The sequence below is a fragment of the Triturus cristatus genome, chromosome 7 (assembly GCF_964204655.1).
Source record: "Triturus cristatus chromosome 7, aTriCri1.1, whole genome shotgun sequence".
NCBI classification, from domain to species: domain Eukaryota; kingdom Metazoa; phylum Chordata; class Amphibia; order Caudata; family Salamandridae; genus Triturus; species Triturus cristatus.
This window is the reverse complement of record NC_140590.1, coordinates 427,165,557-427,182,521: the sequence shown is the minus strand read 5'-3', so window position 1 is coordinate 427,182,521 and position 16,965 is coordinate 427,165,557. Positions and strand designations below refer to the sequence as shown.

At 47.1% G+C, this 16,965-nt stretch overlaps 1 protein-coding gene across 1 annotated transcript in view; it reads left to right on the top strand.

Annotated features, from left to right (window-relative positions):
* The window catches only part of GSG1L2 (GSG1 like 2), a 234,694-nt gene that overhangs the window by 966 nt on the left and 216,763 nt on the right, over nucleotides 1-16,965 (top strand). The window lies entirely within an intron of this gene.

The window sequence follows — 16,965 nt, the reverse complement described above, 5'->3', positions numbered from 1 at the left end:
ACAACGCAGAGTTACCACTATTGTAGTTACTTATACAATATTCCATTAACACATCTAAGTTGTGTTATTAATATTCAGAGGCTCCTCCCCTACCATGCGAATCAATATTTTTGTTCATTTGTAATCAAGAAATGATACATTGATAGGTTTCTTTATTCTAATGGTTTAATTTAGAGATTGCCGAACTCCATACTACATATTACATATTCCTCCGCATTACAAGTATGTAATCCCATGTAATGCAGAATACCGGATACCCATAAAATTCGTGATGGACTATCCCATGCGCCATTCTCGAAATTAGGCCATAAGAATCAATTCTATCAATCAGAGTCAATGTAGATGGCCCTGTTATCTAATGGAGTGGTTGGTAAGAGGTGTTAAAGTGATTTTAGTGACAAGCGTAGCCTATCACCTGCAAGGCGATTGTTCAAGGTTTGTAAGAAAGACATGAGCAGGAAAAAAGTGAAAAGATGTAACTTCTATACCAATACTTTGAGCCAGTACATATAAGAAAAGTTTACGTCAGGGCCTGGTATCTAAAGAACGATGCAATGTCCAGCAATAATTGGCTTAGAGGATTTCCTAAAGCGTTTTAGAAGCATTCGATTGCTCGGGAAGAATTATGTGGCCATGTGCTGAATGGTTTCTGTATAGGAAGCTCCCTGGTTATCGTAATATAATTTTTCAGTCACTGCCATTTGAATATTTCGTCATCTAGCATCTTTGAATTTTTCCAGTAAGACATACGTCTTTGGAAAATCTGGGCTGTCCACACTCACTTTTAAACTTTGAATAAGGGCCACTCGGGAAGCATTACATTGAATCGAACAACACTTGCATTTGACATCAATAAATGCCTCTACAGAAAAATGTACCAGGCATTTTTACGCCTTGAGAGTGAAAGAAAGAGATTTTAGGAACAGTGGAGCTGATGTACAATGGTGTTTTGTGTTAGAATCATAAAAACACAGGGTTTGCAACTGCAAAATCCCTTTTGAAATGTACAAAGTCCTTTTTCCAATTCAGGAAAGTCACTCCGACTCTCAAAAGGGGTTTTGCGCCCATTTCCGAATTGCAAATAGGATGCGCATGAAAGGCGCTTCCTCCCTCTATTTGTGAGTCGCAATGGGAGGTGCAGTCGTGCAGCAAGGATGCAATGAGCCATGGTACAAGCAAGGTGTGGCCCCTTAGACAGCTGCTGGATTAGTGAAATACAGGAATGATCAGGGTTCCAGGGGCCAACTCTGGGCCCCTGTGCCACCTTACCTGCTGTAACAGCGGTAACTACACCCCAGGTGGAGGGTGTCGGGGTATTAATGGTTTGTGATGGAAACTGCAAATTAGAAAGTGGAAATTGCAGCCACAACATTTGCTCCGGTATTGACACTCGAGTTGGGTAGCTAACTGAATTGTAAAGTGGAAGCTATCTTCGAGGGACAGCTTCCTCTTTGGGAATGGACGTTGGGCGGGCTCCATCTCTGTATTCGCTGCCAATCATAGAGGATGGCCAAATGTAAAGTGCCTAATAAATGAGCATGAGGTCGGACGTTTTGCGACCCTCTACAAATGCAGTGAGTGACTGATTAGTGCATTGCAAAATTAAAGGCAGTTCACAAAACATTAGGTGTAAAATGTGCACTTCTTTGTTGGCAAATAATCCCTTAGTACCACGAATGCACTGTCTTTGGACAAGGGCCAGGGCAATTACTCAACCCTATCCCCCCACCCCCGCACCACGTTCTACTGATAGGACCTTTGTTATTTGTAGGTGGCTAGGTGGTAAAATTGCAAGAATCTGAAAAGGAAGATTGAGGAAGATAGCTCCCCCATGCCAGATTATGGGAGCACAATTCCCTTCTTAATTTGTCAAAGTCGGCCAAGCATCACCATTCGTTGGCTTCAGGAAAAAGTGCCAGACCCTGCCCTTTAAACATCACCTCATCAGCCTATGAATGCTTGATCATTGTATTTTTGGCTTGTGTTTGTGCTACTTTTAGCTCACTCTGCACTATCTGGCTAAACCACGCGCACACTGACTCTAATGACGTCACACTGCCCCTTTGCCAGTCCTAGGATCCTGGCATCTTCATTGATCTGACCACGAGGTTGTAACCCACATGGTCTTATTGCTCTGTAGCTATGTTCACTCCTTATACAGCCAAAAACGTAGATGATTGTGCACAGCAACACCCCTTAGCTCTATGTCTCATTACACTAAAGCAGCTAATAATATTTCATTATTTGATCAGACCCTCAGCAGACCAGGCTGACCAGAGCTTGTTCATTGGACAGTTACTCGCAGAGAGAACCTGTTCTTGGGATCACACCCTTTGAGTTTCTGTGGTCCAGTGCCCACCTTGCAGCTTGGACTTTTCACGCCGCTTGGAATACTCCAGAGCATCAAATTTGTGTGACCCTGTGGACATCAGTTCATCTTCCTGTGTCTAGCTTTCCTTATCAGACGAAATTCCGGGGACTTGGGAAACGGCCACACGTAGTATCAGGCAATACACCAAAATAACTGGCAACAATTCAGCCCGTGGGTGCCTAGAAGTTGACAGTTTTCAGAAGTACAAGTCTTTTCAGAAGTTCACTGACTCCAAGCCAAATAGCCTGCAGAAAGACACCATGCTCACAAGGTGTAGCTGACTGACAGCAACAAGCTTGCTTGTCTTAAATTTGCGTAAATTCTATTATTGACATCACCAACATTGCCATTAGTAACCTCATAAATGATTCTGCAGGAGTTGGTCACCAGTTGATAAAACCGGCATTTGAGGAAGTATTTGCACTTCCTGTGCGAAAGGTGAGACAGGATGTCAGTGAGAAGAGCAGCACCACGTGCATTTCCAATGGGTGGAATGAGAGTCTGTTAAAATTGGTATTTTGGCAAGTAAATACTGCGGGGCAGATTTACAAGCCCCATGCGCCACATTTGCGTCACTTTCAACATGGGAAAAGTGACGCAAAAGTGGCGCAAGGAGCTTGTAAATCTTTAAAAATGCACCCGCCCATCCAGCCATCTCTCTTTCAACATGCATAACGTGTAAAATGTGACTAAGTTATTGCCTGAGTTTCTAACTTTCCTCAAAAAAATACCAAAAATATAAAGAAATGTGATGCTCGAGTATAATTTTATAAATTTTACACATCAAAACAAAATTGATGATGGGAAAGGAACATTTTTCTCTTTACTTATAAAACAGGTTAAGTAGCTAGTTTGCGGCAGGTGATTTTTTTTTTACTTTCAGTACAACAGTTTCCACTTTGATTTATGCGTCCAAACAGCAATCTATTGGCTTTCCACAAGGCAGGGGTGGGGGCAGGGCCCACACCGTTTAAAACTCAATAAACTTTATGAAGCAATTGGCACATGAAGAAAGCACCCTTCTGACTTCTACCATCGTGTTTGCCTGACAGCATTTTAGCTGGCGTACGCTGTATATTTTAACTGCGCTTTATCATATCGCGCTGCTGCTGCTCTTGCGATATTGGTTATTTCATCCAGCATCTTGGGGATAGCAAGCGGGGGTTTTAGATTAGGCTCACCTGCATTGTAAATTGTGCCTTCACCCGCATTTTGCGGGACTCAGCTAGTGGGGTCGGGGTGCTCCGTGCTTCGTCCGCCATCTTGGGTAGGGCTGAGGCTTGGATACTCGCAGCGCCATTTTGGGTGGGGCTAGAGGCTCTAGCAGCCGGAAGCCCGCGCGGCGTAATACTATTAATAGGCATGGGGAAGCAGGCGCGCAGCGGATGCGCGCAGCGGTCGCGCCGTAGCTGCGCCGGAGGTGCGCCAGAGGTAAGCCCGTTTGCGCCCGTTCGCGTCCCGGGCGCGTCAGGGGCGCCTCTGGCCACCCAGCCGGTCGATAACCATGAGGATGTCAACAATTTATCGTACCGCACGGGGGACGTGGTTCAACATCGATCGCGCCCTTCAGCGGTCAAAAATCTTTCTTGCGGTCTACTGAATGTCCGCTCTCTTGTGAAGCACCATGCCGAGACAGCCCTGCTATTGGAGTCCTTACAATTGGACATACTATTCGTTACGGAAACATGGGCTACGGCGGATAGTGGATTGGAACTAGGTTGGGCTTGCCCACCGGGCTACCTGATCAGGCATGTACCTCGTACCTCTGGTAGGGGAGGTGGAGTAGGTTACATCTTCAAAGACTCGATTTCCCTGGTGGAGCTAGCGGTTAGGGAAGTAATGGGGTTTGAGCTTATGGGCTTTTCCATTATGTCCCAGGGTGGTTCGTTGATTACAGGGTTGCTATGCTATAGGCCTCCCTCCTCGACCATAACCTCTCTTCAGCCATTGGTTGACTTAATTTACGATCTTTCAAACTCCCATGCTAAAGTTTTAATATTGGGAGACTTTAACCTCTGGCCGTCCGGCCCCCAAGACCTGGCCTATAGAGAGCTCTGCCAATCGTGCGGTAATATTCAACTTATACAGCTGATTTTATCACCCACGCACGTTAAGGGACACGTGTTAGATCTGATCTTTGCTGAGCCGGAGATGGTGGTGGTGAATGAGATCTTGGAGCAGGATTGGACAGATCATTTTCTGATCACTATGTCCATTGGTGTACCCGGGCTGTTAAAATCAACTACTACAAGTGGCTTTAAATTTAAGCGCCAATGGGCTCGACTACTTAGAGAGCCAACCCGCCCTATTCTACTGCCCAGGGGTTTTCAGGTGGAGGACAGTGTAGATAAGAGCTACGCTGCACTCTGTCAGCAAATCTCGATATCCCTAGATGAATTGGCCCCTATGCGGAGGGTGAGGGAGAGACCTAGAGCGACTAATGCCTGGTTTAACGACGATCTGAGACAGCATAAGATCCGCTGCAAACAGGCTGAGCGTACTTGGAGGAAAGGATATAAGGAGTTGGACAGGGTAGCGTATAGAGTGGCCTTACAGGTATATAAGAACCAGCTGAGAAGTGCTAAGGCAAAGTTCTTAGAAGATACCTTGGATAAGGCCACAAATAAATCGCAAACCCTGTTCAAGCTGGTCAACAACTTATCTAATCCGTCCTGTACAGCTCCCGCTATCCCGGCCTCTCAGGACCTGTGCGATTCGTTGGCCGCTGCATTTGAGGAGAAAATAAGAACCATCTTGAACGGACTCTCAGTGCCTGGACAACTGGGGTCGCCGCTACCTCCTTCACTGGAACCACTCCGCTGCTCGGTATCGCTTTGGGATAACAACAAGGTGGATACATCTTGTTTACCTTGCTTTCCCATTCCAACATTGGAGGAGTTTGTCTCATTGGCCAATGGAGTGTCATCGGGCTCACCACTAGATCCAATGCCTCATAAGATCTGGAAGGCGTTTCAGGATGAGCTGTTTCCTCCACTTCATTCCATCTGCTGCCAGTCACTGATGACGGCGACAGTTCCAGATAGCTGGAAAGTGGCAATAGTAACTCCACTATTAAAAAAGGCTTCCTTAGATCCATCCTGTCCAGCTAATTATAGGCCCATCTCGCTTCTACCTTTTGTAATAAAGGTCCTTGAGAGATGGGTCACAAAAGCCTTGTCCAACTATCTGGAATTAAACTCCTGCCTGGATACAACTCAGTATGGCTTTAGGCCGGCACATGGCACGGAGACCGCATTGGTCACCGTGTTAGATGATCTGCGAACGCGTGTCGACAGGGGCAGGTCAGTTTTTCTGGTACTGCTGGACATGTCGGCCGCGTTTGACACGGTTGACCATGCGGTTCTCCTGGAGCGTCTCCATAGCGCGGGTGTAACCAGTCTAGCCTTAGATTGGTTAACGTCCTATCTCAGTGACAGACAGCAAGCAGTGGCTTTACCACCTTTTCAATCAGCCACTCGACAGGTGAAGCAGGGAGTTCCTCAAGGGTCGGCGATTAGTCCGATCCTGTTTAATTTATATCTTCGACCCCTTATAGCACTGATTAAGTCATTCGGCATATCAGTCATCAATTATGCCGATGACACTCAACTGATTTTTTCATTTGAGGGTAGTGAGTCGGTTTTGAAAGACACCTTTCATCGCTGTATGTCGGCCACAGCTGAATGGCTGCGAACCAACTCACTCCAGTTCAATGGGGCTAAAACAGAGGTTCTCCATTGCTCTCCTGATCGCCTTCCCCGGGCGCTGCCTGACGACTTCTGGCCACCTTCCATTCCTGGCTCTGTGGCAGGAGCTAAGTCGGCCCGTAATTTAGGAGTGGTATTCGAACCGGACCTACAGTTGGATGGTTCAGTTAATAAGACCGCAGCGACTTGTATGGGCCTGCTCCATGCCCTACGCAAAATTTTGCCTATTCTCCCTAAAGGTTTTAGAGCTGAGGTGGTGCGGAGTATTATACTCAGTAGATTAGACTACTGCAACGCACTACTCTTAGGAGCCCCAAAAAAATTGATCCTGAAGCTGCAGAGGATCCAGAACATGGCGGCAAAACTGGCTCTATCGCGCCCACGATCTGCTTCCTCCTCGGAAGCTTTAGCTGACCTACATTGGCTGCCGATACAACAGAGGATCGCGTTTAAGGCGGCATGTCTTGTATTTAAGGCGCTGCATGGACTTGGACCAATCCCACTCCAGGGCCTGTTTTCTTGGTACCAAGCTGCCCGGCCTTTGAGATCCTCATCGGCGTTTCTGGTGCGGATCCCAAGGATCACTAGAGTTAGGATAGGTGGCCGAGCTTTCAGCCACACAGCCGCCTCATTATGGAATTCCCTTCCGCTAGTGCTGAGGGGTAAGCAAGATCTGACTTCCTTCAAAAGGGACCTTAAGACCTATCTGTTCCCTAGGGCATTATAAACATTCTTTCGGTGGTTTAAATAGGGTCTCAGCGCCAGGATACCCTTGGGGTGACAGATGCGCTTAATAAGAGTCAAATACAAATACAAATACAAATACCCTGCACTGAAGTAGTCTCCTTACACTAGAGTGCCTTGATCCTTTACATATAGAGGGGGGGTTAAAGACAAGCAAATGTAGGGTCACGTGATTGTAGGGTGTGCTGTATCGACTGAAAGGACTTTGTGGTTGGCTTGATTGTTAAACACTTGACAAGATCATTGAAGATGGCTGCTCTTAACAAACAATGCCAGGCCAGGATGTTGTATGCTAGAGGGTTTGAAGCCACGTCAGCACCCTAGGCAGTGACTGTATGCATTGATGGGTTCCCCGTCTTAAATATGCATATAACACTTGCAAACAAAATGGAGACACTTGTCCATGTTTCACATCCTTTGTCCCATCGCCAAAGATTTTGATGCAGGCTGTTGTGTCCTAGCGACACCCTTCCCACTTAAGTTCCACAGCCAGGAAGGAATAATCGCTTTCAAGCATCATTGCTTACCCTTGCAGAGAATAGGCTACCTGAGAAATTCCTATTGGTGGAGTGCGTAGGGACAGAGGGCTTGGTGGCAAGTATCAATAGATCAAAATAACGTCCATTAAAAGAGTAAAGAATGCATGGTTCCATTCCAAGGGCATTCATAAAATACAAATATCAGCAAAGTACCACAAAAAGTCCAAGAGCAATTAATAAAAGAAAACTGCTATAACATTACTTGGATCTTGCAGGGATAAAAATACAATAGCAGAGTTAAGCACATGGCCAGGTCTTTAAGCGGGCCGAGTCCAGCCGGTGCTCAGCACCAGCAGCTCTAAAAAGCAGGTGCTAAGACAAGTCCCTATCGGGCTCTCCATTTTTGCCCTTACCCTCAGGGTGGAAAAGAAAATCTTAGCACTGCAGCAGTTTACTGCTTTCGATGTCATTTTCTTTTCTTTGCAGTTTTATTATTGCACAAACTAGGTCCGCCAGTTGCATTGCACAAAGACATATTCGGGAGATTAAGGGCCTGATAACGACTTTGGAGATGTGGCGCCAGGTCTGCCCAACTGCCACACTGCCAAAGCCGCGGTCGAGCAGCCCACCAGATTAGGAGTTTTCTCCAGTCTGGTTTCCTTTTTTGGCATTCTTATGATGGTGCCTCTAAAAACGGGTACCACAATGGGAATGCCAAACACAGTTCCTGCATGCAATGGACTGAAAAGTCCATGCCATGCAGGAACTGGTGTGCATGCACGCAGGTGGACCACATGTTGTGCCCCACGGTGTGCATCCACAGGGTGCAGAGACACCAGGGGGACTTTTCCTCTCCACCCGGGTTTTCATGGAGGAGGAATCGTCATGAAAACCCTGGAATAGAGGAAATAGAGGAAACTCCAGGGTCCAGCCAAGCATATTGATGCCTCTACACCGCCGCAACACCACCAGGGAACGGAGATTCCTTGGCAGCTGTAGCGGGGCTGTAGCGGGGCTGGGGCGGTCTGACTGCCCTACTCATTATAGGGCAGTCGGGATATTGCCACTGCCGCGCCCCCATGATTCTGGTGGTGCATGGACCGGCAGACTCATAATCTGAACCTGATTTGCCCAGAATCACAGGATGTTGGGATGACCCGAGACTCAGTCTGCTTCTCCAGCTCCAAAGTCTTCAGCTCTGGCCCTTACGCCAAACAATACAATGGTGTATCGTACTGGAGGATGCACCAAAAAATGGGAAAAAATATGGAACCCATGGCAAATATATCAAGGACGGTCCTTGGAAGGAGTACAACTTGACAATGATTGTTAATTCCGGTAGTTAACAGAGAGAAATGTTAATGATGCTTGCTTTTAATGCTTATAACTTACTGTTAAGATTCCAAAAGACCCACCTGTATTATTGTGAGATGATGAAAAGTTAATTACTGATGTATGTCACGTGACTATTTCTGCAACTGTTACTTATTTCAATGGTATGTAATGAGCTAGTTTAATAAAAAAGAATAAAAAAAAAAATCATAACAATTTGAATAATATCTACAACACAGCCATAGTTGTTCCTTATTAGTCCTGGCGTTGTGTAGGTGTAACGTGACTTATATTGTATTGCTGGATGCAATGCCAGAAGCAGCAAAATACCAGTCAGGCGGCACACTATGCTAAGCACAGATTTTTAGCTTAAGTGTTTTCAAGTCACTCCCTTCATTACATCGGCCACGCCACTTTGTGACACCCCCAGTTTTTTCATCCCAGCTAAAGCCCTGCATGCGACCTACACAACTCACAAAAGTCCAGCAAGTAACTTATAGAGAATTCATCCGGTAGTATATGCTGAAGAGCGAGGCCAGAGTCTTGAGGCAAACAGTGACCTAGAGGACACGTGTAAACAATTCCGTTTGCGATGACCAAATAGAAAAGTTTTATGATTTGCTATTTGGTAGTTACAAACAGCAATGTACAAATGTGTGTTTTACACATTTTGCAATTCCCATAGGGTCACAAATAGACCTACCTCATGAATATTAATTAGGAAGGTATCAGTTTGTGACCAATGGAGAATCACAAAAATCGCAGGGATGGTGGCCTGCTGGGATCAGCAGACCATCATCTCTGTGACTGTTTTTCAATAAAGAAATCTTTTTTTAATGCAGCCCATATTCCTTAAAAGAAAATGGGATGTGTTTCGAAAAGAAAAATGAAAAGTTTTCTTTTAATTTTTTAAGAGTGGGCAGTGGTTGCTGTGACCACTGCCTGCTCTTAAATAATATTTTTACAACCATTCTCAAAGATAAAGATGTCCCTTCCCATTTGCGAATGGGTTGCCACCTACTTGAAGATGGTGATCAAATGCAAATGTTTTGCTACTACATTTTCATTGCAAAACATTCTTACATACCACTGTGATTTGGTATTAGAAAGGGACACCCTAATCACGCCCCTTCCAAAGACGAATCGCAAACCCAAATTGTGATTCAGTAATAGGTTACTGAATCACAAATAGAGCTTTGTCTATTTTAAAACCCTCTTTTGCATTCACAAACAGGCCTATTTTCTTCCACAAAAACACTTCTGTAGTTACTTTGTGAGTGGGACCCAAACATTTTCCCTATCAGGGTACCTTTTGGTTATGATAGACAGGTCCCCTTGAAAAAGGCTGTGCTACAAATATACAGCGATGGGGAGGAGCAAATGCAACTAAATCCATGGATTGTAACAAGTGAAATGTATAGCAATCAGTTTGCCATCTTTCCACAGTAGAGCAAAAATACAACTGATTCAGGACACGATATGTGCTACTACCCATGCATGACATCTTTAAGCACACCATGACTAGAGCAATAGTCGTATCCACCGCAAGAAATGGGGACCTATGTCAAACCCTGCCAGGGTCGCCTCAAGGTATGCCCAGCTTAAGGTATCAAATGCCTTTTCTATGTCAAGCGAGGTGATCCAAGGCTGTTCCTCCCAACCCTACGCCCACTCCAGGAGCGTGAATAACCACCACAGATTCAACCCCGTACTGCGGCCTGGAATTAAACCATTTTGGTCCTCATGGACCAGTAGAGGGACAGTAACAAGTAGTCGGTTAGCTAGTAATTTCCCCAGGATCTTATAATCAACGTCTAGCATCGACAAGGGACGATAAGAGGCCATGAGAAGGGGGTCTCGGCCTGGTTTAGGTAAGATAACCAGCATCGCCTCTCTCATGGTGTGCGGTAACGCACCCGTCTCGAAGGCCTCAGCATACACCCTGGCCAGCCTAGGTGCCAGCTGGGCAGAGAAGGTACGATCGAATTCTGCCGGCCACCCATCCGTCCCCGGCATCTTGCCCGATGCCAGCTGTCAGATGGCATCCGTGATCTCATCTAGCACAACAGGCTGTTCCAGGGCGTCCCGGTGGGCTGGGGTGATATGTGAGAGCCGGACTCCCTCCAAGAATTCCTGAATGCGAGCACGGACGGGGGGGGGGCCGGGGCTGTGTAAAATATGGTGTAGTACTCATAAAAGGAGAGATTGATATCTGCCTGTGTGTTCACTAGGGCCCCAGCACTCGTACAGATGGTAGTAATGGGTGGCTGGGCTGTGTCAGATCGAAGGAGCCACGCCAGGAGCTTCCTGGCCTTGTCCCCCTCTCCGTGTCTACGCGCCAAATACGTTTTGTAGTCCAAGATCGTCCATCGCGTTCTTATACGCTAATCGAGCCTGGGCGAGGGAGGGGACAAGCAGGGGATCGGTCGGAATGCGCTGCTCATAACTCTGGATCGCAGACTCGTGGGTGTCTAGCGCTGCAGTCAGGCTCTTACGAGCCTCATACGTGGTCTTCATGGCATGGCCCCTAAGAACAGACTTGACGTTGTACGGTCAAGGTGTAGTCCGGATATATGTGGACTGTGGTGTTTTCGATCTGCCAGGGGCCCCTGGCCCTGGTGATTTGCAGTGCGTGATCCCTGTCACGGTAATGAAAGAATCTGGCCACCACCGGCCAAGGAGGTGCGCCAGGGCGAGGGGTGCCCCCCGGGACCCTATGAGCCTGCTCGATGGAGAAGAACTTCAAAATTTTGCCCTGTAGGACCTCATGTGTAAACCAGTCTTCCAGGAAAAGTTCCGTGCTGGGCCCCTCCTCCTGCTCGGGAAGACCCACTATCCTCACATTATTGCGGCGTGAGCGCCCTTCCTGATCATCTACGCGGGCCTGAAGGTAGTCCACCTCCTGTTGGAGGGTCCGCAGCTGGGAGGCTGTCGCGGACACTGTGGGCCGCAAGGATGCCAAGGCGGACTCATTTTCGTCGACCCGGCCCATGAGTTTCTTATGGTCCTCTCGCAGGTACCCCATGTCGATATTGAGGGAGTCGATTTTTGAGCCCAAGGTAGTTTTGATGTTCAGGATCGCCGCTAGGATCTCGTCAAAGCGGTGTGCGTGATCAGCGTGGTCCCCCTGACCAGATGTCCATGGGGAGGTCTGTGTGCCCGTGTTCCCGGAGCTCTGGGTCCAGCTCCGGAGGATGCGCCTGCGATCTGTCTGACCTGGGCTTGCCCATTGTGCCACCTCCAAGAGATCACAAGTCGGGTGGGGTTGTGTAGTGGCTCTCGCCGGAGGGCCAGGGGCGGCGCCCCAGTTGTGGTCCACTCAGGTAGCCGCTGGTGCCACTGGTCAGGGATGCATGTGCGGCCGTACCCACTGTGCGAGACAGTGCTTGCAGGTCCCAAAGGTTTCCCGTGGCCAGGACAATCCACCGTAGCCACACTCACCATGGAGCGGGGGGTCGCAATAGGTATGCGCTCCGTGAGTGCAGTCATGCAATCAGAGCGCTCTGCGCATTCTGCAGGGGCCGCAAGGAATGCGGTGGAAAGGGGTGAGGCCCCGGGCGTCCACTCACCACTGTCAGGGTACATCCACTACCTGCCCGTCAGGTACGCCGGGCCCGCAGCTCCTCCACAAGGGTCCCGGCCGCCACTGTTCGCCTGACCCAAAATGACGGTTCCGGGTGCACAGAGTTTAGCAGGTCGAGGTCACGGGCAGCGCCAATCAGGGTCTTAGGGCACAGCACTACCAGCCCACAGGAGTAAATGGGGATATGGGCCCCCGCTCCGCGTGACCGGCTTCTGGCTTCGTCGCGAAGCCCAAGGGCCCAGTCAGCAGGGGCCGCTCAATCCAAGATGGTGGCCCGGATCCACAAAGTTCTCGGCGGGCCGGTGGTGGTTACAGATGTCGCCAGCCAGGGCCACAGGACATGACACACCCAGCATCCAGGTGTGGGGGGGGAGTTGGGCCGTGCACCGCGCGGCCGATGCACGGCCCGTGCCGAGGCATCTCTGCCGCTCCGCACAGCTCCGGATTTCGGGAGCACCCCTAGCTGCCGGTCAGAGTCCAGAGCTCGTAGCGGCTCCACGCAGAAGCAGCGGATGACAAATTTTGCATGGGCAGGCGTCGGTCGCTTCCTACACTGATTGCAGGTTAGGGTGTTGGTCCAGGCAGGGTAAAAACAGGATAATGCCGGTGGGCAGAGTGCGGAGCTCAGAGCTCTGCATCCACTCTAGCCGCCATCTTGGCCACGCCCCCGGGTATCTCTACAAAGATATCACCAAATATAATCGCTCCATGTTTTTGAGAACAGCCCATTATAAAAATATGTATGACTGGTATCTCCACTCCCAGAAACTACACTCTATTTTTCCAAATACGTCTGATAGATGCTGGCTGGGATGTGGGCTCTTGGGAGACTTCCGTTACATTTGGTGGGGCTGCAACACTATTCACCCCTTCTGGCAGGAGATGCTTTCTCAAATTAAACAAATCCTGGGCTACCCAATTCCTGCCTCTCTAGAACATACACTTTTGGGATTCCGTGACCCCAGCCTAAAGCACCAAACACAACGAGAGCGCTCAATTATGCGGCTATGCCTGGGGGCGGCTAAGATGGCCATAGCAGCTGCCTGGCAAAAACCCAAAGCCCCCTCTCTGACCCAATGGCATACCCGTCTATGGCGAGCCCTAGCCCTTGAGGGGATGACAGAAATCATTGCAGATTCCTGTAAAAAGCATGCTGGGAACTTATGATCAAACTGTGCTTTATCTCTAGCTAACTGATGATCTTGGCATGCATTGGTTTTGTTATTTGAGCTCGTCGGAGCTGCAAAGATTGTACCCTTTTGTAAACTAAATAAAAAGATTTTGAAAAAAAAAAGTAATTGACCAAAATATTCCAAAGGTCCCAGCGTTGTTGAAAAAATCAAAATATAGTACCAGGATTGTGCTCCTGACCAAATACTCAAATACTTTTGCCATGTTCTCCCTCTATCCCATGCACATCTTCGTAGCTCTTAAATATCTTCCCAATTTTCGGTGGTTTATTCATTGGTGTAGGCAGTTTTGAAGAGACCTATCTCATTGTTTCGTAGTATTTCATTTTTTAAGGAAATATTGAAATAGACATATAGGCAATGAAATAGTGTTCAACGTGGCTCTTGTGCACAATGTTTTTTCACACGAGCTAGTGAACCTTATCATGTCATGTGTACTCTTTTGTGCATTACTTCACATGAAACATTCAATGCATAGGAAATACTGCACATTGAAAGTGACGTTAATATATCCTATTATGAAGGGGTCGTTGTTTTGTCTTTCAATTACCACAAAACGTTTCAATTATTCACCAGCAAGTTCATTATTTGGCAAATTGCTTTTCCCCGCCAAAGTTTCACCAAAAATTGAAGTCCAGTTTAATATTGCCCCCTAGTCCTTAACATCCACACAGAGTGCCCAAAAGACGATGTGCTACAACCACATTTTGGTTAGTCAGATTTAGGGTGTGGCATGCCCATTGTTCTGTTTCCAAGAACTGCTTCGTGGACCGCTGGTTAATGCAGTGTTGAACCCCTCTCCATGCCTGCAATGTTCTTATTCTGATGGGTTAATAGCTACAGAAGTGGGACTTGGGTCCTGAAATGTGTTCTCTGCTTTAGTGCAGGGCTTTGTGGAGAGATGATATGGTCAAGTGGTCAAGGCACTCTGCGGGTACATTACGACTGATGAGCCCAGCATTCACTACCAACCACTGATAGTTTGGTTCATGTGAATTTATTTGAAGAGCCTCTGTAGTGAACCTCACTAGCTAGACTGAGTCATCGCTAACAAGCTCACCTGCACATCATTGCGTCTTTCCTAAATGCAGGTTATTCTTTGGTAATTCTTCAGTCAGCTGGGTCTCAGGTGCTCCTGGCTCCTCTGGTTGGCTCTCTCTGCTGTGAGCCTGCCCATGAAGCTTAAGGCAGCTTTGGTGTTAGATCCTCATGGCAGAGCATAACAGCTTCAACAAATTCAACATGCCTTTCAGGCTTGTCCTAACCTAATTGAGATCTGAGACTGAATCCGGGTCCTGGAAAGCAGTCAGTGTCAGCTCTCCTATAACTCACCGCTCCGAGTCAAAAGTCAATCGTGGTACATGATCCTGGTGCCAAAGTTGGCATCACTGGAGGAAAACTAGTTCCCAGATGAGAGAACTACTTTGTTTGCATCTTACCCAGTGCAGTCGTCTTATTTTAGGCATTATTCAGAGGTAGAACAGAGGGAGGATGGCAGGCAGGGTAGGTTTGGTCAGTGGAGACTGGTTAATTATTGGGCATATCAGATCAAACATCTGCAAGTCAAAAATGGAAACACATGCGATGGTACTAATAGATATGGACTAACAATACTCTTCTGTGTGCTGAATCACTTGATTTTCTGAAGTCTTGAGTTCACATACCCTATGTTTGGCTAAATCACAGAATCTGAAACTGCAAATTGCGTTTTTGCTAGTGAATAACAGAGTTATGCAAGATTAAAAAACAGTTCTGCCTCTTTTTTAGCAGCACTTACCAATCGGAAATAGGAAAGCGTCTGAAGAGGTCTTTCCCCTCCAACCCCAAATCAGTAGTGTAGGCATGGATGGTATACATCAGTCAGAGACTCCTCACAGAAGGTGGTTACTGCTTTGCAAAGAGAATCATGCACCCCTTTGACAGTTTCTAATTTGGGAATCATGTCAGGCAACATTGGGGGGAGCAGGCAGTGGTTCAGGGGTCCGCCTGTTTAAAAAAAATATATATTAATATCTGTTTCATTAAGGAACTCAGGCAGCTGTCTGGTTTGGAAACACTGTAAGAAAGTGGCTCTGTATATACTGTTCCCAAATAGGTACAGTGTGCACAGAGTCCACAGTCCCCAGAGGTTTGGCAGAGGCTAAAGTGATATAACCTTACTCTCTAAAGTGGTAGCTTGGTCGAGCAGTAAGGCAGTATCAGAGGACAGTGTAAAGCATTTGTTGTACACACTCAGCCAGCAAATGGTCTCAAACACTCAAGAACTGAACTCTAGGCCAATGGTTTTGTATAAAAATATATAGTTTTATTTTAGAACCAACAATAGGTATCAAAATATACTTTCTCAGAATGAGATGCTTTAGTTAAATACTTTCAATAGGCAATAGCCTTTTGAATGCAATAGTTACAGTTGTTGCAATAGGCAACACAATTCAAGCACAATTATAACATTGAGCTCAATGGGAATTTCGATGTAAATGCAATTAATTACTTTTAGGATTACTTTTCTAACCAGAGGACTGGATGCTAGATTCAGTCCTGGGACATTTCTTGGAAACAGGTGAGTAAATACATTTTGGATACAGGTATGATTTTTAAGGTATGTTATTGTATTTTAAAAGTTGACACTAAGAAACCTTTTCACATAGAATCACCAATGTTATCCTATAGGAGGAAATTCACTTAGCAGGTAAGTAGGGTTATCGTTACTTTTTCGTACTCAGTGCTGGATCCTTGATTCAGCACTGGGGCATCTCCTGGAAACAGTTGAAAGAAATCATTTTTGTTATACAGGCCATTTTTAAGGAATATTTGTAAGTTTCAAAAATCGACAGAAGAATTTCTGGCAAAAACCAGGCAATGTTATCCTATGGAGGAAAATCAAGTTATCGGTAAGTACGGTTGTGATTACGTTTCAGGGTCAGTGCTGGGCACCATGATCCTGCACTGGGATCTCTCCTGATAACAGGTGAGTAATTTTGTTATCGTTAATCAGCTGATTTTTAGTGAATATATTAAAGTTTCAAAACTCGACACAAGAATTTCCAAGTGAAACCAGTCAATGTTACCCTATGGAAGAAAAGTGAGTTATTGGCTTTTGGGTAAGTACTCGACCGGCAGAGTTAAGGGTCTGGGCATAGACTCAGGGGTCTCCCAGGGTCAGGTAGGTACAGTTGTTACACCCTCAGCGGCACAGGGGCAGCCGGGTGCAGAGAGAGTTAGGCCCAATGTTATCCTATGGCGGGCAGGGGGCCTTTGGTTGGTGATTGCTGGCAAGCAGGCCACGCGGCTGTGGGAGCTGGGCTCCTGGTCACTTACTCAGGGCAAGTGGGGAAGTACATTAGGATAGATGTTGCACTCCCAGGGCCACTCGGGCGGCTGGGTGCAGGGTGCTTTTGAGCCGTCGGGCACTCAATGGCTTTCTATGGAGAAGCTACAAGACGAACAAAGGCTGCAAGCTCGGGGACGAAGATTCTTCAGGCGCGACCACCACATCGAGAGGTAAGTTGGGAAGCTGTAGGTTAGGTAGGCACCAAGGAGCTGGGCACAGAGGGCCGCA